The sequence below is a fragment of the Aythya ferina genome, assembly GCF_964211825.1.
Source record: "Aythya ferina genome assembly, chromosome: 5".
Lineage (NCBI taxonomy): Eukaryota > Metazoa > Chordata > Aves > Anseriformes > Anatidae > Aythya > Aythya ferina.
Window position 1 is genome coordinate 52,082,167 of NC_140301.1, and position 27,367 is coordinate 52,109,533.

Here is a 27,367-nt window from a genome sequence, read left to right on the forward strand (position 1 = left end):
ACACTGAGCCATGCTGAGAAGCACACAGTCTAACCCTGCACAACAGAGAAATTTCCCAGGTAGCATTTCCTGTTGTCCCACACATGTGACACGTGCAGGGTACCCATCTGAACATAAAATAGAAAATAAAATAAAACAAAATAAAACAAAATAAAACAAAACAAAACAAAACAAAATAAAATAAAATATGATCAATCCTAGCAAGCCAGTCTGAGCTCAAGAAAAATGAGGAAAAGATGCCTAGGGAAATTTGCATGTCCAACTACCAGATGCACTGAGCTGAAAATAAAATTCCCAGTGGAATTCTGCAAAGGCAAGCAAAGTGTGACCCATCTGCCCCTAGTTTGCAAGCATGACTTTGACCTGAATCAGAGCTGGTTAGATCTTTCTGCTGTCTATATTTTTATAATATTTTAAAGAAAACTCCTCAAAGCCTTAGATGTCAACAAACAGTCCAGATATTTAACAGGTTCTTCCACAATGTCTGTCATGCTAGATTGCAACATATGACAGTTAGCCACAAATGGCCGTAATTAATATATATATATATATATATATAAGCACGCATTATAATATATATTTATATATAACCCAAGAACGAAATGCCCAAATGCCCAGTCTCCCACACCTTGTATCCACATCGTTACATTATCAAGTGATTTTGGGAATACATCGGAAGTACAGACTAATTAGGAATGAATACTTTTTTATTATGCTTTATTTATAAATTTGTTTATAATAATGTAGAAGTTTTAAACAAGTTCCTAGTCATAGGTGAAAAAGAAGCTCTGAGAGATGGAGGGGTTTTGGAGAGTGAACAAGTGAATTATGTCCATAGAGGACAGAGGCATACTGCCTTTAGTAATGCTGAGGGAACAGCAGTCAGAAATATTTTCAAACAAGACCATGCTCTCCATGGTACCAGGATGCTGAGACTGAGTCGAAATCAAGGCTAAAAATAAATAAAATAAAATAAAAATACAACACAACTTTTTATTTTATTTTTTTTTCTTGACAAATAACTATGCAGTGTGAGGAAACTTCTATTTGCAGGTTACAAACATAAAAGTTTCTGTTAGAGTACAACCGAGAGCTCCGTATTTAACTCCTTCAGATGTTAAGTGTTGTTCTCATCCTTTAAAATATAAATGTCAGTAGCTAACCTGAAGGCTATCTATAAATCAAACCTGCACTGTATAAAAACTGTTACTAGTGTCCTAATGGGTCAACCAGAAGAGATGCCCTCTCTAAAAGAGCTGGATACCAGATTCCCCTTTCATTGATCGAGGTTTCAACTCTGGGTGCTTGAGTTTATGACAAAAGAGTTCACAACACTGCTGGCAGGAAGTCGATAGTTTGATAGATACCCTTTGCAGTTGGTCCTGTCTCTAGCACTTTAACCATGCTTTCACTCTGACAGTTATTACTGCTGCAATAAATTCTTCAGTAAAACAAATAGGCTCTCTGAAAATGTATTAGCCCAGGCACACTATTTTACTTAATATAACTACAAGTCTTAAACAGGTAACTGCCACAGTAAATAGGCCAATATATTTAGAAAGAACTGTGTGTGTGTACTTACAGTAAGTTACCTAAAGTTCTCTTCAGATCAGGTTGCACGGTATTTATTACACCTTCAGGTTATACTTTTAAAATTCACAAAGTAACTGACAGTAGCAAACACTTTAAAAATATATTTTATATAATGCTGTAAGAATTCTCCCACAGCTTTCAAAATTGCATGGGTGAATTCGAAGCCTACAGTGTCCCCTAGACCCTTCTGTGCTGTTGAAATATAGTCTGCATTTTACTCTTGTTTGACCTTAATTTCTGCTTATCTCACAAGAAATCTCAATGCTATTACCATTTTCGTACAGAATGTTTAATAGTGAATAGCATCAGGTTCTGTCTGAATTGGGTGGTGAAACAGATAGGGTCAGGAAGGCCTCACTGGGGTCCATCAGAAGCAGAAATTCACTGGCATACTCTCTCTGTTTAGTAATGTTACACCATCTCGTTTAGCAATGTTAGTCCCAAAGAAAATTTCTGTACAGTTTGGAATCCAGTTCTCATCAGGTCATTGCATAGGTTCATCCAAATTGTTTTGTGCATTTCCATTAATAACAATGAGCAAAATGAGAGAGTTTTCTTTACTGTATTTTTGGTTTTCTTCTATGTTGTCAGGTTTCATGTTTTTCTGTGTGCATTAATTAGGCATTTTCACTAGACATAAGGACAAGATTAATATCAAAGGTAAATTATCAACTTCTATCCATATTCACTTCACTTACCCCACTTTCACAGAGAAACTGTCTACATACAGAACCCTTCAGCACTCCTTTCTACATCCAGAGACTTTGTGTCACTTAGGCAAGATGTCTTGAGACATCTATCCTTCAAGATTAAATGCATCCCTTCTGAGTGGCAGTTGCCACAATTGAAGTAAGCATTTACTGCTAGTGCTCAGCCATGCAGCTAACTGCTCTGTAGCTGGCTGTGGCCTCTTGAGGTGTAGGACATTCATGGGGGAACACTGGTAATTTTGTTTTACCCTGCAGGCATGCAGTTTCTGGCTACATTGCGAGGAAATATCGTTGAGTCCATGCTGAGATTGCTGTGCCTGCTGCTCAGAGCTCTCATGAAATGAACTGAAAGGATAAGAGCTCTCTTGACCTTTAAAGTCTACTTGTTTGAGGTGATAGATCTCCCAGACATTTGCAAAATAATAATAATAATAATTAAAAAATAAATAAATAAAATCTAAAGACCATTAAACAACAAAAAAAGATAGGGTGAAAAAAAAAAAAAAAAAAAAGTGATCAAAATTCCAGCTATTAAGACAAAGAGAAAATCTGTGTTTTAGCAAAAGCATAAGTGAGTTGGGAAATAAACTTCATTTCCAGTATTTTATCAATAAAAGCTCTTAAGGATCTCCTTCTCATTCTATACCTTTCCCATCAAAAAGTTACATTCTTTTTATTTTTTTAATCCCCATTCTGTTTTTTCAGACCTGCCCCCTCTTCTTAACAGGGATCAAATCAGCCAAAACATTGACTTGGTAGCATAAGCAAGTGAAATGATGCAGAAAAACACAGATCCAGTCAAGATCAGGTATAATCCCTAGGACAATATGACCAGAAATAAAGACAAAATATTATAAATTATTATAAACAAAAATATATATATTTAAAAATCTCTCAGTGTCCAGGGTTCAATCAGTTAATCAGATGCAGGCTGGCTAAATGGTTTCCTAAGAACAATCTTAATTTCGCAAACACTGCTTCCCCTCTGTATCACCAACACTTTGTCATTCCCCCACACCCCATATCTCTGCAAAGATAGGCATGATCCACCTCCCATGCGGTTAAATCCTTATATACCAAAGCAGAAGAATGTTTAGCCAGTTTAAACGCTTCTGCATCTGTGCAGTGACTCAAACCCTGAAATTATTTAGTTATTTATTTGTGAACTTTTTGAAAGAGATGTGCATGTAAGAAGTTCTTTGAGAATGTAATGCACAGGTCCAGCTGGTTGAACATCTTGTTGCTCTTGAGAGAGATGCACAGTGAGGAACAAAAGGATATGGCCCTGGAGGGAGAGGAAACAGTGTGTGCTTTTTTGTTTGTTTTCCTTGTTTGTTTGTTTTTGTTTTTAATATATCAAACAATAAAATCTGCAACAGTGACATGGAAAGGTCTACAACACTAATATATTTCTTTTTTTTTCTAACAGCAGCATTTACAGTTACTGTATTTCACAAGTGGTAATCCATTTGGATTCAGCAAGGTAGGATTTGTCTTTTTCAATCTTGGCATAGGACAGTACAGACCTGAACAGAACTACAAATATTTTGCCCCCTTTTATGTTTACATAAATAATGCTATTGTTTCTCACAGTCTGTAACATGCACACTGCCATGACAGAGTACATCAAACAGAAAGAGTGGAAAGCACAATGGAAATCCATTTTATAATAATAAACTGGTTGAGTCAGGGATAATCACGCTTTGGTCCTTTGGTAGGACCAAAGACCTATCAGATAATGCTGCCTTTTTATCATTCCAGTGGGCGCAAGTCTTCTTGAAATCATTAGGTTCCCCCTTCCTCGTTCTCAGCTCTGAATTATTCCAAAAGGAGGAAGAATGACACATAACAGAACCTGGTTAAGAAATCACACAGAGAATAGAAATTATAGACTCCACCAGGGGAGAAGAAAATAAAAATGCCTGATAGCACTGAACTAAGAAAACAGATTTTCTCTAGTCAAGCTCAAGGTCAAGACCCATAGTAAAGGTTGGTCCCACTCTAGAACTGGTGATTCTTAAACCTGTGAACCTGTAGCAGAATTAGAGGAAGACTGGAACAATCTCCACTGCCCCCAAAACAGCATTTTTGAAGAATAAGCTCCTGTGCAGCCTATGATGCTGTCTTCTGGTGTTTAAAAAAAAAAAAAAAAAAAAAAAAAAAAAAGGGGGGGGGGGATAACCTAGAATAGTCCTAGAATAGTGCCAAAAACATTTGCTTCATAGCAAGGGAAGGAATGTGACTGTACAAAGAGGAAAGGGTATCTGAATCACCCCATGATTTCAACTTGGGAAAAAAAAAAAATAAAAAAAAAAAATCTAGCCATTACCAGATGGCTAAGGAAGACAAACAGCAGGGCAAACAAACTTACATGATAGTTCCAGCTAATACTTTCCCAGACACCAACTGTTGTCAACATGGGGACTTTCAGAGCTGGATGTGGTTTCTACATATTTAGCAATCTTCAAAGGATGTCTCTTCCATAAACTTGTCCAGTCTCTCTTGAACCCGTCTCTATTTTTGCTATTTAGGAAAAGAAACGAAGAACAAAGGACAACTGTTCGTATGCCTAAGACTGGGACAAAGGCAACCTGGGTTTGACTTTGCATACTTCCTCCAGTTTACCTGTAGTTTTGATGTGGAGATCCAAATTCACCTCACTGAAATCAGGACAACAGTAACCCTATAATCCCTTCATAACATACTAGTGAGAGAAATCTATTGTCAAAAGTGGTTTGGACCTTGAAGATGACTACAGGCCATAAACCGCCATATAACCTTCAGAAGAACTCCTAGAAGTTCTCTCCCATCTCTTTACACATAGACTACCCATCAGACAGGCATCTATAAAAGACCAATACATTACTCTCATTTCAACTGCATGCTGAAATCACTGTGCCAGCAAGCTATGATTAAAGGGATTCAGACAAATTGACTGGGGAAGCAGAAAACCTCAGAAGAACTCCAGTTAAAGGCAAAAGGGGAACTTCCCAGTGCAGGTGAACAGTAATGACACCTACTCCAAGGCTGAGGACAGACCACATTATGGTAGCTCCAGACACATCTCAGCCCCTCACTAGAGCACCGATACACTGGTTCACACTTTTGTCTCCAGAGAAGAGGGTACTTTCACAGTACCTACTACCACACACAACAGCGTGGGCAACAGGAATTTGAACTGAACGGATGCAGTAAGGAGAGAGTGTGCTTTGCTTATCCATCACTAAAAATGGAAGAGTAAGTCTTCAGTAATGCTGCCATTATTTTTCTTGTCTTCTTATACAAGAGGTGTATAATCCACCAAGATTTAGACATGGCTCTAGTTTTGCATGTTGATATTAAGTTCCTTGGAAGTGTGTACTGTGTGTATGAGAAAGCATGAGTAGTCTTACATTTCCGTCTAATACCATGCAAGATCTGCACCTTAGAGTGTGAGGCCTTTTGGACCAATTCTATAATTTGTTTTTCCATATTCATTTTGCTTGAAACAATGGATTCCTAATGTTTATCACAATTGCTACAATATATCAAAAGAATGATACTGCATCCAAAAGACTTTTAGCTGCAAAGTAATGGCACTGGAAATTCAATCATATCGCATGAATGGTTATATTCTTCACAAAATGGTCATGGTTTCCTTAACTAGTCCCCCCCCCCCCAAAACAAACAAACAAACAAACAAATAAACAAAAACATTTCATAACACAGAGCAATACTTGGTTATTCTTTTCATAATAACCCTTCTTTGCTTAGAACTTAAACTTGAAGCTGTTCCTGATGGATTCAATCTTAAGGGCTTGATATATAGGTTTAGTATTTTACTTATTCAGCTCTGTTTATTCATACATGCAGAGCCAAGTTGGAAGAAGACAAGAGGACAACTACTGAACTGATTTTCCTGTCACTACTTCCTCTTGTTCTTGTCTGCATCTTGTCCTTCTTGCAGAAGGCCCATACTCCCCTCCATGCACTTGCCCAGGCTTGCTAGAAGGAAACAAGCTTTGCTGTTCACATCAAACATCAGCCTATTGATTTTTCTTCTATTTCTACAAAGATTTCTATATTCACAGCACTTAGCTGAAGAAAACCGGACCTTGGCTCTTTCCCTAGCCACACTGGACACATATTTGCTGACATGTCTTTTCAATTAGACTACCCAGAGCTGCACAGAAACAGGAAACCACTCTCAACCTCAAACCAATCCAGACACCGGAAACCAGGGATAGACAGAAGCAAGCTGCAGCTTCATTAACAACAGTCAGAGCAGAAAAAAGCAGTACTTGCAGGACAACCGACCGTCTGTTGATATATGCTGTACTGAAAGGCATAAACCCATCATTTATCCTTCTCACTTTGCTGTCTTAAGATTTGTTTCAACACACACAGGTAGCATTAGCCAACTGTGAGCTAAGACTATGTCTTTACTGAAGTCACATGCAGTGAAAAGTTTACTGCAATGAAGGGATGTGCAAACCCCTTCAGATTCTCCTAGCCGTGTAGCCAGGACGTTAGGGAACTCTGTGTGGAAAAAAGATATCCTGACACCAAGGAATATACAGCTGTGGCTGGGCAGCTGTAAAATAAACTAGAATGTCTCATACCTAAGTTCACATAAAAGTAGCAGAGAACACATTACATTGTCTTCTGGTATGTAAGTATATGCTGTGAGATGAACAGAAATATTTGGGGAAAAATCTTTAATGGGTTCTTCAATCCAGAAACTGAAGTTGGCGTTATAACACTTCAAGATACTTCCTTTTTAAATAATGTTCACTTGCAAGCTAACAAACCACCTTATTAAAAAAAAAAAAAAAAAAAAAAAAAGTCAAAATCACTACACTGCTCTTTGCTGAAACAATATTTTTAGAGGAAAAAATTATTTATATATGTAAAAATAAAATAAAAATATAAAATAAAATAAAATAATTAGTGTTCCTGGTGGACTGTAGATCTGGCAAGATGACTATGTTGAAGTCTAAAAACAACAGATGTCAGTGATGATACCACAAAGTAACAGAGCATGAGAAACAAGTTTCTAAAGAAAAGCAAAATCTACATAATGGGAATAATATCATCAGTAACAACATCCTTACAGTTGACATTCTTCACACCCACTGCAAAAGAGCGTCATTTATCAAGATATCAGGAGTGTCACAGCACAGCTAGCCCCTGTCTTTGGCTCTGGGATCTGGATGTCTGATCCCTGATTGCCTTTCCAGTTATGCTGCTCTGCAAGATAAAAATCAACTATTCTCTTACTGACAAACATCCAGTCAAGCAATCAAATATTTTTCTACTTGTAAAGCAATGAATGCTATCCTTTGCTTGCTGATAGGTGCTCTTTTGTAAAGTAATACAAACCTGGTACTGAAAGCAGAGAAGGTTGAAAGAATATCCTTTTCTTCAATGTCAGCCATCAATTCCGTGACACACCCTATACAAGACACTGAAAATAGCACACGTATCTCCCAGAAGTCTCCACCATTCTGCGATAAGAATTTCTCTGTCATCAGCAGCTATAGGGAGTTTTAGCTGTTCCGCAGGACCTGGATCTAGGCCCAATTTCATCATTTGGATCAAGATCTCACAGGTATTAGAGATTAGAGACCATTCATAAGGACCACATTTTTTCTGAGATACGTAGTCAGACTGGCATCTAGTGGGATTTTGAAATGTGCCCAGGAGCCTAACAATTTCTGACACCCCCCCCTTCATTGTTGATCGACAGTTTTTGGTGGCTAAAAACTTCCAGGCAAGCACGTGGTTTTGATTTGTAGTCAATCTTCTGCTAGCAGAGCAATTCTAAACTAAAGATTCAGTTCTTGTTTCTCCCTTGACTTATTTTTTTATTTGGAAAAAAAAAAAAAAAAAAAAAAAAAAAAGGCTGTTTTGCACTTGGACAGAGCTAGGAGTGGCAGCTGAATGTGGTAAACAGGAGACAAATGCATCAACTAGCAGGGTGGGTTTTTTATAGAAACTTCAAGTATCACTTGCAAGAAGATTTGGCACAACATGTTTTTATACAAGTACCACGTGTTGGACAGTTTGGTGCAAATATGTTCTCAGCAGACACACAGAGTGACACTAAAATGCTTTACCTCTCATTTCATTAGGAAAGTAGCCCTCTAGATAACATAATAGCACTGATGTTGTTGATTATCCGACACCAGAATTTTAATTTCCATAAAGACTTTTATTGAGATGACCTGTGTCAAAGAATGACATTAAATCCTATTGGTTATCACTGGTTCAGTGAAGAGACTTAGCCTGCAGGTGTGTCAATTTTGTTGAGTTTAAGTAAAAACGTTGAGTATTTTGATGACGGTTCATCTACAGAAGCAAATCAAATAGGAAAGAGGGAACATGTTCGTAACTAGAAGCACGTTTAGATCAGAACATAGATGTTAGGCACATATACAGATAGCATCAATTTTCACATTACATATTTCTTCTAAGTCCTTTATTCAATTAAACATCTTTCAATTGCCAAGAGACAATTCATAGGATGCTTATGTTGAGAAATAAATGCAGTAAAATAGTTTTATTTTCATTTTATATTTATTCATAACACTTTAAGTTGCTTTTGATTAGAAAAAAAGTTCATTCAATGTTTTTTTTTTTTTAAAAAAAAAGTACCAGTTTGTGTTTGCATCTCTTGACGTGGGATGTTATATTAAATTATTCATTTTTACAGAATTGAAATTAATTATTGTGTATGAAATCCCAAACACATATGGTCACAGTGTTGGTTAGATCTGCCTCCTGCTATGCTTTAGAGATTCAAATTTGGAGGTAGCATGTTATTTTCCATGCCAAGACCACCTATGGTTTTCAAGATATAAGTATCTGAAAATTAGCATTTTCACACTGAGCACTTGTTCCAGCTTCAGTATACATTGATGACTACCATCTTGTAACTACATGTACTAGAAAGGATGTTAGCAATCTATAAATGTAATTTAAGTTCTGAAATTCACTGACTGACTGCATTTTCTACATCTACCTTTAGTACTATGTAACATCAATCTCTTCTTTTGAAATCCTTCAGAATGTCTCTTGACTGATAGCAGTGATTGGCATTAATTAATTTCAAGGGTCAGTTGTGAATGATTGGTTTGTCATGGTCAAGGACTGAATTATATACGATCAGGAGAGCGTGCTGAAATGGTCAGTCATTCAGTGAAAATCAAAGAACATAAGTTCAGATGGAAAAAAATTCATGACTCTGTTTATGAATGCAGCCAAGCTACTTTACATCTGAAATTAAGGGGTTTTGAAAAAATTATATTTCTTTCTGCAAATATCAGGGAAAGACCTACTCAGAAGATTCAGAAAAACTATTATTTATTATCTCTCTATATATAGGAAAATCAGATTGATTTATGTTACTATATAACTTTTTATTTCTTAACTCTTCATTAATACATCTGTAAAATATTCTATCAAAATTTAGGAAAGGAGAGAGATTCCAGTCTAACAGCAAAAGATAACGATCACTGCTTTTTACTTTTATTTTTTTCTTTTTTTCTTTTTAATGCTTGCTTATGTTGATTCAACTTTGCATTCTGTTTTGTTTCTCCTGCAGTGTGTAACTAAAATGGAAGTGAAAAGCAAATAATAGAGTCAGGGGAACAATACCTTCTTCCAAGAAAGGAAGAATCGCCCATGATTTTTGGTTAACTTACATACTGATAAAGATCAAGATTGAAAGCATTCTAAACAAACACATCAATGAATGTTCATTGCTTGAAGCTTTTGTAATAGTATAGTAAATATCTAATCTCCTACGTCAGCACCTAAGGAACATATGGAGTAGCCATATTGGGGAATATCATTGTAGAGAAGTATTTAGAAACCTGCTAGATATTGATAGCAAAAATGGTAACCCAGTTTACTCACCCTAACATCTGAATTGGTGGTGGTGCAAGCTAGCAAGTATTCAGTAAAAACATAAATATATATATTTTTAAATATAGTTATGGAATTTTCTTATTTCATGAACCTCTTGAGTTTTCCAGGCATAGAAAGATATAACAATATTTATCAATCTGTATAAGCACTCAGTTCATTACCAGAGAATATCATTTAGTGCAATATTAAATTTTTAATATATAGCTATCATACATGGACCAAGCATCAGACCAAAAATCAAACTGGGTAAATTAATTCTCTACAACTCTTTTGTATTCAAATTAGAATATATTTCTAAGAAAACTAAAGCCATGACAGTACAGAAAGTCTTGATATTCCAGTCATCTGGAATAGTACATTATTTGTTCTTGTTGTATCCTAAACATGAAAGATGGCAGATAGAAAATAGGATTAAAATTTATTTTATAAGATGAAACTAAACCTTTGGCAGACAATAACGGACTGATGGGCTAGAATAGACTTTGGTCTAGACATCTTGGCTAAATATTTCAGGGCTTCTCAGGGCAGTAGCTCATTAGACAGGAAATATTTATTTTAGTGACTTGAGATTTAACTGTAAACTAAGGTGTAACTATACCTGTTATTTCCAACCAATCCACTGGAAACATAGAAAGCAGGCAGAGATGAAAAGATGGAGTGCAGCTGTGCAGAAGGAACATACAAACCATAGTTATGGACAGTCCCATTAAGTACACTCCCAGAGCTAACTGTGCAAATTAACACAGTCTACATCTCTATGGGTTCATCAGCAGGACTGTAAAAGCAGGACTAGTTGATGAAAGAGTAATCATTTTCATCAAATGTAATAGTCTGTCATACATGAGCATACTAGCTTGTGAAATACAGAAGGGAAGAAAAGAAAGAAAATCCATCATGAGTGTTCTGCTCAGAAAAAAAAAAAAAAAAAAAAAAAAAAAAAAAAAAAAGAAAAAAGGCTATTTTGCATCTGGTACATATCATCTAATCACTCAGGCAGATAGATCCACAGTACCAGCCAAGCATCACTGGCAGTAGGCATCACTACTTTTTGGCATTGTGCTGTGACTTTATGAACTCCATTAAAGTACGTCCCAGGATCCAGGGCTCGCCTCTGCCACTGCAGCTGCAGGAAACGTATTATGGTGGCAGCAAGGACTGGAAGACCAGGAACTATGGAACATGACTGTGTAGAGCATGCACATCAGAAAGCAGCACCAGTTCTGCTTCCTGTCAGCAACACAGTTACCTTACCAGGTTACTTTGCACTTGTACCATTACCAAAAACACCACAGAGAAACAAGTATTAAAGATAAAGTTGCTTGGCTCCGGTATTATTTTTTTTATTATTATTATTAATTTTTTTTTTAATCAAGGGCAGCTATTGGGCTAGCTATTGGGCAGCTATTGGGCAGCTATTTAGCTATTTGTAAGAGCTTTTTCAGGATCATGAAAGATGTGACTATGGATCTACTGAGGTAAAGTGATTTTTCACAGTCCATTATTAATACTGAACTCATCACTACTGGCTGCCCTGATATTATTCAAATTATTATGATATCAGTGCTTTCTTTTCAGATGTAGATGAAAAATTCAAGAGGATTCCAATTTACAAATCTCACTAATCTCTATTTAAATGGGCTTTGTTTGTTTAATAGCAATTCTAGCCTTCATTGTTTCTGAGAAAACTCTGAAGATAAGGTCTAAGTGCAGTCTAAGTCTAAAATCAAGTCTAAAACCAATCTAAAACAAAGGATCTTGTTGACTATAAGACAGTCTTATAAATTTGGAACTTTGGGGCATAGTAATGCCACCACTAACTTATCACAGAGATTAGAGTAGTCCAGTGAAGTGCAAAATTTCTCAATGCATCTCTCTCAGGAAGCCACAAGAATGGGGCCTCTGACAGTGAGTGGCACATCAGTTTTCTCAGGAATGCCATGGTACACATATCTAGCATTGTTTGTAAATAAATAAATAAACATTATAAGTATGCTGAATGCCAGCTCTTCCCATCTGCTCTTCAAATCTAACAAGATCCAATTTCTTAAAGTTGTCGAGGCAAAAGTGGACCTTTTGTATTTGTAAACTAAAAGGTAAATTAATGGATTTCATTTTATTAAATTGTAATTTTAAATTAGGTCTTTTTTGTACATTATTATTAATGCAATAGCACCTAAAGTCCTAGCCATGCTAGGTTCTTAAACAGGCTAGGTTCTGTACTAATATAATACTTCCAATCTGTGTATGGAAACCATGCCATCAGTAATCCCACACATGCAGAATATTCAAAAAATTCTGTTAAAGACTTAAAGGTGAACAGTAATGCTAGCAAATACTAAATGAAGAGAATTGGTAATATTGATTGCAAATCATCTTGGCCATCAGTGATAAGCCAAGTAAAGAAAAAATAAAATAAGCAGCGCTTTGTCCATAATAAAGAACTTGCTTTCAAAAAATGTTTGGATATCATCCACTGCTATGACATCACATTAGACAATTTTACTCTTTATAGCTCTTAAATATGATCTAACAACTAAAACTGACAGTAAAGTTACTGCAGAATGATCTGGTATCCTTTAAAATGTACAGGAATGCTTCCACTGCCTTTAACGGAGGCCTTAAAGCAAGGAAGATTTGATCAAAACACAGGAAAGTTAAAAGTTAGGCTTGCTAAACAGTTAAAGGTAGATACTAAGGCTTATGAGAAACCCTGGTGATGGACATATTAAAAATACCTCAAATGGAGATACATAAATAGGCTGTAGATGAGTAACAAGGTCACGTGGCATCAGTCCTCAGGTGATGCTATTAGGAGACAGCTGGTGCCTGGAAGCATGTACTAGATCATATGTTTTTAGTTGTGGGTTTTTTTCTTTTTGTTTGTTTGTTGCTTTGTTTTGTCTTTCAGGAAATTTGGTATATTTCCAAACATTGGTGGAAAGCAGAAACAGAGAGAGTAGGCCAACTATCCACACTTCTTGTCTGACCCCTTAATATTAGGATTAACTACGATTACCAATTAGGATTAATTATGCTTACCAATATGATTACAATTATTATTATTAATTTGGTATGTGTACATGGACATAAGTTTACCAAGGAGAGTACACTTTCTGCTACAGTAGATATATCCCTGATCTTTTTTCCTTTCCTCAAGAGAAGATAACCCAGCTTCAGAGACTTACGATACTAGAGAAGCAGTTTAATAAAACAGCAAGCTCTACAGGAAGAATGATCAGACATTAGGTAGTGATCAAACTAATGATCACACAATGCAGGTAAGTGCAGAACTATCAGTACACAGCTGATGCAAGTGTTGCAAAGAGTCTAGCCATCACTCTATACATTTGGGGGAAGAAAAAAAGAAAAAAAAAAAAAAGAAAAAATAATATAGATGGTGCAGACCAGTGCTACCATATCAGCAAACTTAGGGGGGTGATAGCCTGTGTTGAAAAGTAAAATAACCTACAATTTGCTCTGTTAGTACTTTGTCAGCCAAATAGAGAGCAGAGTGTGCAGACAGTTTCTAATTCCAATACCAGCAGGTTATGGCTAGCAATCAGTCAGGAAAAGACCAGGGTTGAGTCTACCTTCCTTTACCCGGGTTACTACAGTTCCAGGACAGGGAATATGAACTTGTATTAGAAATGATTTTATTGGAACTTTTTTCCTTCTGTATTTTTATAGTGATTGTGCTGCCTTGAATAAAATAGTCTGTTTATTAATATGCTCACTAAAAGGAAGATTTCTCCTAACATACAACGTACAGTCATTGGGCCCTTAGTATATTTTCTATGATTTTTATATTATTACTACCTTCAATGTACTGTGCATTATAAGTTTGGGTTTGCTTGCTTTTAAATCATGACCAACTGACTTTCATTTTCTGATGAGAAGAGCTTTAAAAGAAGAGGAGGAAAATTGTCTTAAAACCTTCAGTGGCCAAACTAGACTATAAACTTAAAATGAAAGAAATCTCTTGCAACTCTTAAAGGCATCCATATTTTCTCCACATTCAAGAAAAGATGCAAACTATTTCTGTGGACACCGACAGCATATCCTAACAGATAACAACAATAACCAAACTGCCTGAGTGCATATGCTGCCAATAGGACCCAGGTTTATTACCATCTATGAGTACTACCGCTGGGATTCAGCACAATCATTTGGATGTTAAACTTCACTAGATTTGCTTGTTGAAAACTGGTACTCACAATAGAATCATAGAATAGTTTGGGTTGGAAAGAACCTAAGGTCATCATTAGGTCATCTAATTCTAAACCTGCTGCCATGGGCAGAGACACCTCCCACCAGACCAGGTTGCTCAAAGCCCCGTCCTGCTTGGCCTTAAATACTTCCAGGGCATCCACAGTTTCTCTGGGCAACTTATTCCAATGCCTCACCACCCTCACAGTAAAAAATTTCTTTCTAATATCTAGTCTAAACCTACCATTTTTGTTGGTTGGTGTTTGTTTTGTTTAAAGCCATTATTCCTTATCCTATCACTCCACTCCCTAACAAAGAGTCCCTCCCCAGCTCTTCTGTAGCCCCTGTTAGGTACTGAAAGGCCACTATAAGGTTTCACCGGAGCCTTCTCTTCTCCATAAACCCCAACTCCCTCAGCCTGTCTTCATAAGACAGATGCTGCAGCCCTTTGATCATCCTTGTGGCACTTGTCTGGGCTCATTTTAATATGCCCATGTCCTTCTTGCACTGGGGGCCCATACCTGAATGCAGTACTCTAGGTGGGGTCTCACAAGAGCAAGCAGAGGGGTAGACAATCACCTCCTTCACCCTGCTGGCCATGCTGCATTTGATGCAGTGAAGAATATGGATGGCTTTCTGGGCTGCAAGCACACATTGCTGGCTCATGTCGAGCTTCTCATCAACCAACACCCCGAGGTGGTCCTTCTCCTCAAGGCTGTTTTTAATCCATTCTCCCCAAAGCCTGTATTTGTGCTTGGGATTGCCCTGGCCCAGATGCATGGCCTTGCATTTGGCCTTGTTGAATCTCATGAGGTTTGCACAGGCCAACCTCTCAGTCCCGTTCATGTCCCTCTGGATGACATCCCTTCCCTCCAGTGTGTCAGAAAAAAATAAGTAAAAGCTCTGACTGGTGAACTATGAATGTATTATAGTTCTAGTTATGTTGGTTCCCTGCCATCTAAAAAATACCATTATTTTAAAGTTCTATAAGAAGGTAGAAAAAAAAATGGAGAAACAATGCAAGAGATTAATGGATCATTTTAAGCATTTAATAAGAATGAGGGTACATTTTGGATACAGGTCATAAAACTGGCTCAAGACTGACAACAATGTGTAATGACTGTGCAAAGGAATCCCCATTATCAACCTAATAGGCAGGAAAAGATAGATTAGGATGGCACAGTGTTCACATGTGGCCTCTTGGGGATCGTTTCTTAAATGAATTCTTAACATGCAATGCTGTAAAAAGATGATTTGTTGAGACTCGAGGACAATTTCTTTCCCAGATATTTCAATGGTTTTAGCATAGCTGATGACATTTTCTCCTTAGGTTGTGTATCAGAAAAAAACACTAGGAATATATTAAACGGTACAAGAGCGTAGTTTAACAAATTGAGCATTCTACGCTGTATTCATCAAACTTCATATACTGCAGGGCAAAAATATATATTGCATTAAAGCTTTGAGAATCACAAAGAGAAATGTTGAGAAGAGAAATGTTGAGAAAGAGAAACTGTTGTTCCCTATTGGATCCATTGGACCTACAAGAATCAGAATCATAAAATTTGGCTGTGAACTCATGACTGGAACCAGTCTCCTTAAATCCCAATGGCAGCCATTAATCATGTGAAAATCCATAGTGCATTTTGTCCATATTAAAATATGGGGGCTTTACATGGAGAACCAATGACAGACACTGAAGACATTATATTAAATTACAGATTTGGACAAGTTATCCTAGTATTGAAAAAAAAAAAATCCTTCTATCCATATCTGCCAAAAGAGTAACAAAAAGACAGCATACCATATCTAACTTAATGAGGGCTTTTCACTGAAGGAAAAAGATAGCAGGTTCTAAGCCACCTCTCCTTATGCAGGAATGTATAGCAGAACATAAAGTTGTTAATCCCTGTCATGGTATGGGAAACAATGGACAAAAAAAAAAAAATCTTCTGTATTAATTCCTCTATGAAAAGGTCAATAATTACCTGTCCCACCAATGGCACAGAGAATTAAAATATTTAGAAGAAACCAGTCTTATGTAACCACACATTTATCCTCTTCATAATGACTGTCTACTGAGTTTCTTTGCCTTCATCACCCAGTGACTTTGAGCCTTCAGTGATGAATTTCTACCTAGTCTGACATACTTGTAACAACCTAGTTCAAGATAGGAGTCTAAATGTTAATTCAGTTTCATAAGTGTTTTTGAAAATCAGCACCTGATTAGATACTAGTTCTCCATAGAGAGAATTCCTCACGTAGCTTTGCACCAGATATTGTTGTCCCCTGGTCAACTAACAGGTCAAAAAAAAAAAGATCAGTAGGAAGCCAAAGTGACAGGAATCTTATGAGAGGGAGCTAAAGATACTGCTGCAAAAGGTGTTATAAGAGGCACAAAGAATTTTGCAGTGGGTAAATTAGGCAGCACTTTGACATACTACATACATCTGTAAGGAACCAGGCTCCATTAAGTATGCTGCTAGCAGAACTTTTATTTTTCTTGTTCAATAGAAGGAGCAGCCTTTTATGTACACAAGTAAGGATGTGAAGAGACCTCCAAAACATTTTTTCTTCAGTATGACAGCAAACTGTTATACTTGTAACTTAGCTGAACTGGGATGCATTATACAGGGGATCAGAATTTGGTGTTGTATATATGATGCTCTGAGTCAAAGTCAGCTAATGTCAATGGGGCCCCATCTGCTGCCTTCAGCAGACTTTGAATCAGGCTTGTTGCATACTGATAAAGGTAAAGCAGAAGGGGGCCTTGAATTCTCATTCTGATTTATGCTGAGTAATTGAATACAAATATAAAGACAATATAAATAACTTCAGAAAGGTCACTTGGCTAGTGAGGCTAGGAAATAAATTTAGAAGCCTTAGGTACATGCCTAGACTATCAGAGAAAATACTTCATCTGAACATATAATTATTTTTTTTTTTTTCTTTTTGTTGGTTGGTTGGTTTTGTTTTGTTTTTCTTTCCTAGAATACTAAGCATCATTCAGAATAGGGTTTTTCTTTGTTTTATTATTTCATTTTTCCTCCCATTCTTAATGTAGTAAATCAATAGGGCTTTTCAGCTCTTTTCTTAAAGCCCAATCCTACTATTGATCTCAACTCAAAGATCCCATTTTACTTCAGTAAGTCTCAAATACATATGGACAGCCAGACTTAGCCTTAATAAGTTTCTGTATCAGCATCATACATGATATATGCAAGTTTATGTACAGATCTGAGAATAGCGCAGCAGCACAACTGCTAGATACACCAAATACAAGAGTGCTGCTTATCATTGTGACCCACTAAATGTTCTTTGACAGTAACATATGAACCAGTCTGCTAGGTAGTCTAAGGAATAGGGTGCTTAAGTGTGGATATCATTTCCAGAGTGAAGAGAGAGTTAAACATGTGTGTTTTCTTTGTCATTGACTTAGATGTTTGTCTTCTGAGAGTCATGAGGTTTTCTCCAATCTGGACAGTTCATCCATTTTGGTCCTGTATATGCTTGAAGATGATCTATTGCCCCATTCTCAAACCCAAATCCTACATATGTAGAAATCTACTTTGTACTTCCTGACCTGAGATAAAGAAAGTTTTGAGGTAAACCATTCTCAGGCTCCTGAATGGTTTAAGCAATCTGCAGGTTGTATCAAAAGAAACTGATGTGTCCTCCCCTCCCTCCAGATATCCTGAGATGGTAAAATAGTAATAAAGCTTTCAAATACCATTTTAAAGTTGTGTTTGCCTTTTAGTCTCTAAGCTTCTTGAATGCACAGGGGTTATAACTAAACCTAGCCATAACTTAGGAAAGGGAGAATCTGACCAGAAAAATACGAAATTTGGGATTGTTGAATATTCATGTAGCCTGAAGATGAAGTTTATAATCTGTCAGGAGAGCTGGCAAGACAGGCAAGTCTACTTGCACCAAGGCCATCACATCAGCTGTAGAAGCATCAGATCTATCCTACAGAACTTGTAAAAAAGGAGTAGTGCCAGAAGCACAATAACAACAGAGTCCTAAGGCTAACTTACCCTGCTGAAAAGGATGCACTGGGACTCCAGGGCAACTAGTCTACATATAGATTGGGTTATTTATATTGATTAAATACCCACTTTACAATGGAGAAGCTGTAGTAAAAAAAATTCATGAATGAAAGCTATACAGGAAGGCAGTAGTGATCTTGGACCAGGCCAAAGCAAATTTTCCAGTTTCTATTCCAGTGTTCTAACTACTAGACAGTCACTCACCTATTCAGGTTTATATAGTATTCTGTGCTGCTTACAGCAATGAAATCCAAGCATGTATTACTAGCAGAACTACAGCTTAATGATCCTACCCTTAATAGGGAAATGTTTGAAATGCAAGTCCCCAGTCTTGGTCACAAATTTAATGTTAACCATATGACAGTCCTGTCTAGGAAATGGCACTTTCAAGATTAAAGCTAAGAATGTTTGTTTACAAGATTTACTTATGACTTTGCAACCAATACAGATCACCTACAAAGTCCAAGAGCCAATTTAGACCATCATTCTTTCTATCCCACCTGCAGAGAACTTGTTCTTACATGTCAAAATGCACAATGCACATCTAAATGGTCCCTGATTGAAATAATGTATGAAATTATTAATAAAAGATTTTTGTGCAGACAGTGCACACTCTTAGAAGGAACACAGCATTTTATTATCCCACCAAATTCATTTTACCTCACACTATGTTCCTGGACACTTAGCAATTGGCCAGGACAGAATCTGAAAGTCTTCTGAGGAAGGAATCTGCTGCTTGGGTCTGGCGTTGTTCACAGTGCACTGTAGAAAGGAGAGTTGCTTTGCTTGACTGCACTTCTTGTGCCATGCACAGAAAAGTTACAGCACATCCAAGATCACTGGGGAAGGACAAGTGAAGCAACCATGGGAATCTAGTGACTTATTTGCCCTGCCCCTTAAGGTATAAACTGTTTGGTTAAAGGAAAAGGTGAAATTTTCTAAGAGCTGCAAAGGACTGGGAAACTGCCTGGGGGCAAATGAAAGCAGTAGGAAGAGAAGAGATGGTGTTTGGGGCTGGACAGGAAATAGAAAGAATCCATGATACTTAGTCAGGAGCCAAACAGTCTTTGGCAGAAAAGTGTTTTATTTCTACTGTATGTTCTGTAATTAAAATGGATCAGGAAAACAGAAATAACTACTGTTATTTCTGAAATACTAATACTACTTCAGTTCACCTAACTCATTCTCATTTGTGGCACAGCAAAGAAGGCAAGGGTGATGTTATAGACTCAATTTATATGAATGCATCTCATTTTAATTGTCTATAACGGATGTAAAAAGAACAGCATGCAAACTGGGATAAAAGTCACTACCACATTACATTCTGTTGTTCTGTTTCACCTTATCTACTTACAAATCCAAATAACCCAACTATCCAAGTCTTTTTAAACCATTGTATTTCACCAGTGTGTAAAGGAATGGGGATAGAAACCTATGCAGACTCCTCAGGGAATAAAGCTCATTCTGTTTCTGCTAATTAAAGTATCATTTTCAATGTAAGTGATTATTTATATTACAGCACTTCACAAATGCAAACATATTTACCTCCTTAACAGCTCAGTGACATAGGCAGTGTTCAGTCAAGTTCAGCATTACCCTCAGTACTTATATGGAGGGTGAACTTGATCACTTCCCTCCACCTTATATGTGGTAAAACTAAAGAAAAAACAAGTGACTGCACTGGAAGGAAAGCTGCAATAAAACAGAAGCAAGTAGTTTTTCCCTTTATCCTCCCCTCCTCTTTACAATGAGCTGCTTTTCTCTCATTCCTGCTTTGTTAGAGCAATATTAAAGGTTTAATACCATAACCCTGGCTCACCCAAGAAGTGCTTCTGCAAGCAGAAGCATCCCATGAGTTATGTGAAATTAGTGAGTGCTGCTATATGATGGGACTTTTAAAAAAAGGGCCCCAGGTGGAAGTTGCTCCAGTGCAACTGGTGGAAATCCTTTATGCCATTTTCCATGTTATCGAAAACCATCTGTGAAATTAAGATTTGGAACCCACAACACTAGTTGGTATTAGAAGCTCCCCACAATACTTCAGGCTCCATCTTGTACTCTGCTCTCATGTATTCTGCTCACCTTGTGTTCAGCTCTGGTGAGGCCACACCTTGAGTACTGTGTTCAGCTTTGGACCCCTCAGCACAAGAAGGGCATTGAGGCCCTGGAACATGTACAGAGAGGGGCTACAAAGGTGGCAAAGGACCTGGAACAAGTCCTATGAGGAGCAGCTAAGGGAACTGGGGTTGTTTATTCTGCAGAAGAGGCTCGGGGAGACCTTATTGCTCTCTACAGCTACATGAAAGGAAGCGGTGAGGAGTTGGGGGTCAGCCTCTTTTCACAGGTAACTAGTGATAGGACTAGAGGGAATGTCCTGAAGTTGTGCCAGGGGAGGCTCAGGTTAGAAATTAGGAGACATTTCTTCTCAGAAATAGTCAGGCATTGGAACAGGTTACCCAGGGAGGCGGTGGAGTCACCGTCTCTGGGGTGTTTAAAGAAAAGTTGGATGTGGTGCTTAGGGACATGGTTTAGTTAGTGGGTGATATTGGTGGTAGGGTGATGGTTGGATCAGATGATCTTGGAGGTCTGTTCTAATCCTAATGATTCTATGATCTATGATAGTGCACTGATTCTTACCTATAATGGCACACTCACTGCTTGCTATAACATGCATCCAAAATCATTTGCTCTGTTCTTTGGGATTCCATCCTCTCATATGGTTGGGCCAGTACACTATGAACTCTTCAATGCATATATTTAAGTAAAATATCCTGTTTCTGTAAATGAAGAATACTTGTTTTCTCCCTCATAGATGTGCAGGCATGCCTCACTAACAATTACTGAGGGTCATGGGCAAACAATTTCTACACCTACTGTACATAGTAATTGTCATGAGAAATTATCTTCACAGCCTTCTAAGCTTCCCATTTGCAAACAATGAACTGCCTGATAATTCTATAGTTTACAATTCATACACATTAGCCTGGCGTATACACAGCAGAACTTTCCAATAGAAGTCAGCATTGATCATCAAAAGTTTATTCCATACTTCATAGCTGGGAATAAAATGCTTGGCATATTTTTATGAACAAAATAGTCATTTTCAGTGCTTCTGGCTGTATATTATTCCTGACTAAATGGACATGCTGCAAACCTCCTACATTCTAGCATATGGCTTTCTTACATGCTTCAGAAAGAGAAATTAAACACTCATTAATAGTCTCTATAGTGCTAAATCAAGAAGAGATTTGGGAGTATTATATCTCATAATATGGTTGCTTCAAGAGACGCCTCTTTAAAAAAAAAAAAAAATATTTTTACATTCAGAAGTATTTTCTTCCCATTTCTTTTAATCCTTTAATATGGCAGATGTGCACTTGATCATGCTGTTTCCCACACAGCAAAGCATGTTTGTCTACTGCTAAATGCTAATGCATTTCATGTACACAATACCTGTCCTGCCAAGTTGTCTTTTTCCACGCATGCTGTAAGAACATTTTAAATACAATATTTTTTCATTAAAAACACTTTCAAATGTGTATGCTAACAAAAAAAAAAAAAAAAAAAAAAACTTCTGCTTTGGACTAAACTTGATTTTAAATAACAAGCAGCACTATTTAACTTACTTCCCTCCCCTGGCACATGTGCACACACACACAGCAACATAGTTCCTTTTCCTCTGAGAATCCCATGTCCCCAGTAGCCTTTTAATGCTTAAGGCTAAAATGCTAAAATACTGAAAACAGGTGTACCTTGACCCTCTGAAGATCTGATAGGATCTGACTGGATCAAAGGCCAAGGTCACTTGAGTCATGAGATTGGCTGAGTGATATTATTTTTGTCATGGTTCCAAACTGTTGAGAGGTAGGACTCCAGTTCTGGCACATGAGAATCAAATGATATGATAGTCTAGTTATTAAATATGACAGATAGAAAAAGCTGTATGTTGCACAGCTACTCTGTGATTAGTACCCTATATTTTACAATGTCACTGTTCTGAATGCTGTAATGCTTCCAAGACTTTTTCAAGAACTAAGGCTTTTGAATTTAAAAACAAACAGTAAAAGAAGATACAGATGAAATCTGTTAAGAGCTCTGTAAAATTTCACAGCTTATTTTCCCAAATGGCATTCTAGTTCAGAAATTCAACTGTAAAACTAGTTCTCTACTACCAGTTTTTCCTTAGGACCACCTTTGCAAACTGATAGATGAATAAACTGCTGTGAAGCATCAGAGGAAAGCAAACAAGAAAAGTCACCTGTCACCTCATTTTCATTTTATGCTTGCATGTAAATGCAGCGTTTTAAATCCAGCTCTATTCCCTTACAGGAAACCTATCCTGAGAATTAGGGAGGAACACCACCTATAAAAATAGCCATCTCACCCAAGTATTTCAAGCACCAACCTTTTAATATAATCAAATGTAGAGTAGCTGAATATTTAGCATAGCATATCATAACTTAAACGGTTTATCAGTTCACACATCTGTAAACTGGATATGCCCTTCTCTCCCTGATGCTTTGCAAATGCTTTTTTAAAATGCTTTGAGATCCACTGATGAAAGACATTCTAGTAGCATGCTGTATCACCTACATGGGCATCTTCAGCGCCTACTTGCATTTTGAATACAGTTTCTTTAGGAGGCCTGAAACCCTAATTAAATCAAAAGATTTCTTGTGGGCTGAGGGATTGTACAGTATTAGATAAATTAGCAACAAATCCATCAAGTAGTCTGGGGGGGGGGGGGGGGGGGGAAGGTGGGTTTGGAAATAAAATGCAATCAGGTAATCTTACAATCAACAGATAAAAGCTAAATAGAAACATATTACATAGCCTGTAACTATAAAATAGGTTAACATTGCATTATTTTCAAGACATAACTGCTGCATACAGTCAAAATGAAGAACCCTGAGAAGTGCAGTGAAAATGGTAGAGGAACAGAGAACTTGCATTTAAAACTTAGAATTTTCTATTGTTTCTTCTTAGAGAAAGAATGATTGCTTGTTACAGGTAATAAAAATGATCACATTAAGACATGTCTGCACAGGCAACTCTAGGTACCATGCTCAAGACCGGAGCTGGGAGGAATGACTGTTTCTGTTTTGAGTAGAAGTGGGCCCCCTGGTCTCTAAGAATGTGTGCATGATGTATAATAGATACCTGTCTGATATAATTAATTATATTTTTCCTAAATTTAACATTGCCTGAAGGGTAAAATCATTTTGCTTGGTGAAATCCCTCATGCCACACAAAGTCTGTGCAAAAGCCAGATTTAATTGCTGTGATAAAACCACAAGAAAGACCAGGTTTGCATTAAATCTATAACCACATCTAGTGAAGAATAGCTTTAATCACCTTTGAAATGGTGACCACAAAATAATTAAAGGGAAAGTGTTCTCATTAGTAATTATCCCAGAATATCAAATCTCAGTTTATCATAAGTCCAATTTAAAATGGCTTGGCATGGTTTTAATTTTTTCTTCTACTTCTGAGGTTATGAATCTCCTAGAATTACTTCCATGAGGGTGGGAATAAAATTAAGTTTGCCCCGTGCCATTTCATAATCCACTGTCGTGCTCTACTTCCTTTGCCAGTGCTGGTCAGAGTGAAGATATCAGGTAACAACAGTGACTTCTCATTGGCACCTTTGCCATGTGCACATTCAAGACAAACTGAAAAATGAAATTTCATTGTTCTTACTGAAGACACTAATGCTGGTGTTGCTCTGCGATATTACCTTCTTGCTCCTATCACTAGCTGTTTCCTGTTGAAGGAGTTTCTGTGGATGTGGTGGCAAGTATTTTTGTCTTGCAGATATGCTTCCAATGCAAAAGGTAAAGAGTCTAAACTGAATCTAAGCAGTAACTTCCTTTAATTTGTGTGTAAATCAGCTCTGCAACAGTTTTTGGTTTTGTTTGTTTTTTCAAACAGCATGCAGGACCACCCCTATTCTGCAGAATCAAAGCACACTACTGATTCTAGGCTTTGACGAGTCACCTGTGTTATGAACTGGCCCTGATCAAATACCAGGGCAGAGAGCAAATCCTCCTGCTGCTCACATTGTTTCCTCTGACTGACCTGTTTAACAAACCTAATACATACCACATTTTATTAGGCTCAGCATTTGCCTGCTTGTAAAGAAAATGAATTTGGAATACTATTCGAGACCCTCAGATAGACATAGCAGCACAACGTGGCATGTGTAGTAGCATAAGTTTGACTCTTTTACAGGAAATATTTCCCTGTTTCCTTTTGCTCCTCCTTTCCTCTTTACACACCTAAGCAATTTCGCCAGGAGGGGATATTCTGGTCTGGTCTGAACTGCTGCCTATGAAATTTCAGACAGCTTGATTTTTGGCTTGGCAAAGTTTGGTGGGGGTTGCTTTCAATATTAGACTTGTAATGAAAGGCTTATTGTAACCTTATCTATGTTATGTGGAAGAGATCAGCATCATTCAATCATAGAAAAAAGGCAGAAGGCTTCTTTCTTTAAATGTAATTTAGTTTTCCTTTCCCCCAAGTCTCATTGTGGGTTCACTGAGCTATGCTCCCCTTCAGGCAGAAATGGAAACCAGAGGAGTTGCATTCTTTCAGTCCTATTCTGACAGCGAGTGTGGCTGCATCAAGCTTAGCAACTAAAGCCATGCCCATTACTCTATAGTGCAGCTGTGCAGAACTTGGCTTTTTTGGATCAGTGTTTTTATAGAAACTTTCCTGAAAATTTCACTAGGTTTGTTGCTGCTGAATTGCACTTTGAGACCAAAAAAATGCACAAAAATAAAAATGCCAAAAAACTCAGTGAAAAGACTTGCATTTCATCTGGTTTTGTGTTGAAATTGCATGATGTGTTGAAGTTTCATCATACTATGAAGTTTGCATGATATAGAGGAATAAAAATTATTTGAACCTGGCCCAGGTTTGCACTGAAACATTCATGAACCATAGCAAAACTTTCAAGTGATGTAAAGTGAGATTTGAGTTTGTAATGAAACCAGGCCATTTTACATGGATTCAGGTTTCATAATGCAGGTCTCTTACAGCTGTACTCTCAAAGGAACATATTCCTATCTCAAGATGGGATTTACATACTGTATGTAACTCCCCACATATCCCAGCAAGATTATTACTTTCTTATATAGCTGTAAATCCTAGAGCTTTATGTTATGTCAAGGGAACGGATAATCAGCTCACGAAGGGCCAAATCCTACCCCCTGAACAGGCACATCAGGGCCCAAGAGGTAAAAGAAACTCTGTTCTTTGAGGAGGTAGATTAGCAAGGTACACCCTCCACTGCAGCACAGAAGACACTCAGCTCATACCAGACAAAATGCAGTCAGCCCCTACATACAGAGCATCACATCACTTGGTGCCCACACCAAACAGGTCAGGCATGTCAAATGGTCTCTGACACAAATTATTCTTTTTCCTAGACACAGTTCCCTTACCTAAAATTCAGAGGATACTGTCCAGCTAACATGGGTAATGTTAAATTATGATGAGGCTAAACAGAAAGCATCTGGTTCTCAGCTCCACTTCTATTCCATAGCATTAAGTGGGAGGGAAAAAAATCAAAACAGAATAAAAGCTATAGGCCTGCACCCTATCTGATATTATTGAGACCAGAACAGGGCTTTTTTTCTTTCAGAAATTGAATACTCTTTACTACCACTTTCCTAACATCATCAAATAGCCTCATGAAGAACCCAAGCCTCTGCATCCCTCATTGTCTACCTAATTAATTCCCCTAATTTGGGATCCCTCCTGTCCTGGCCACACACAGATACTCTGAAGTAACAGTATCTATTGACACACCAACAAAAAGAGGTAAGACTGAATCTCAACATATTGAACATCATCACTCTGAGAAGAAAGTCAGTCAGGAAGGATGCCCCATTTCAAAGGCCACAAACAAGAAATTTCCCTCCTCATCAGCAGCCCTCATGTAAAAATGGCTTGTTTCTACCCAACTTAAGTAGTACTCACATCAGGAAAGCACCAGAGAGCAGGACTTTGATCAGACCTGATCTCAAATACTAGACTCAGCTTCCTTCCTATCTCATCCTCCTTGCCAAACCAGAGCCCTCCCAACACACCCCTTTTATGCTGTGCATGGAGGGGTGTGTATAGGAAGCAATTAACTCCCCACAGCTGGCCTTATTTCTACAGGATGGAAAGACAACTGTGGTCCCTTTTCTAGCCAGCTTAAGGATTAACCCCTTCTTCCCTACCTGTGTCTTAAGAGGATGTACGCACCCTTGCACAGCTTTGAATTTATTTCATAGCTGACTTTCATCAGCAGTCCCGCATCTGAATGACAATGGGCTATCCAGCTTTAAACAAAACACAATATCAAAAATAGATTAAAAACTGAGTTCTGTATTTACACTCAGTATCATAGACCTGGTCCAAACAAATATAATCATGTCCAGTAGAGATTATCCAAAAGCATGGGGAGGGAAGTCAGAACCATACAGAAAAATCTCCTTTCATTCATGCAAGTGATTAATACATAATTGAATGCTAATATTATAAATAATGATACATGGCACTTATATAGCACCTGCCATCTGAGGATCTCAGCACTTTGCAAAAAGCTACAAAATCTCACACATGCTAACAACATGGCTTATGATCTTTTCAGGCTAACCTTTCAAAACTTTACATGCCATATGAGCGTGTTAAAACCAGGAAATGAATATGCCTGTGACTTCACAGAATTAGACATGCTTTTAGTTCAAAATCTGGTGCAAATATGTGCCCACGCTACGTGAAGCTGGCCCCAGAGCAACTACAGTTAGGATATTATTGGAGTGAGGTATATATGTGTGTGTGTGTGTGTGCATGCTTGTGTGTGAGAGAGCATGTGTGCATACAAATTTAATTATTATCTGAATTTTC

General features: G+C 37.5%; 2 long non-coding RNA genes across 3 annotated transcripts in view; one reads left to right on the forward strand and one right to left on the reverse strand.

The window, feature by feature from the left end:
• Positions 1-3,786, forward strand: part of LOC311437126 — a 28,003-nt gene extending 24,217 nt beyond the window's left edge. Inside the window, exon 3 of the long non-coding RNA XR_014693311.1 lies at positions 3,733-3,786. This is a non-coding gene — a long non-coding RNA (uncharacterized lncRNA). The remainder of the gene's footprint in view (positions 1-3,732) is intronic.
• LOC311437125 lies at positions 3,328-26,531 on the reverse strand. Of its 2 annotated transcripts, XR_014693310.1 has the most exons (4): positions 26,453-26,531; positions 4,929-5,007; positions 4,675-4,826; positions 4,034-4,158 (listed from the first exon to the last, which is right to left on the reverse strand). It is a non-coding gene; the product is annotated as an uncharacterized lncRNA (long non-coding RNA). The 2 variants fall into 2 exon arrangements; XR_014693309.1 differs by lacking the exon at positions 4,929-5,007 and having other exon boundaries at positions 3,328-4,158.
• Between the last annotated feature and the right edge of the window lie 836 nt (positions 26,532-27,367).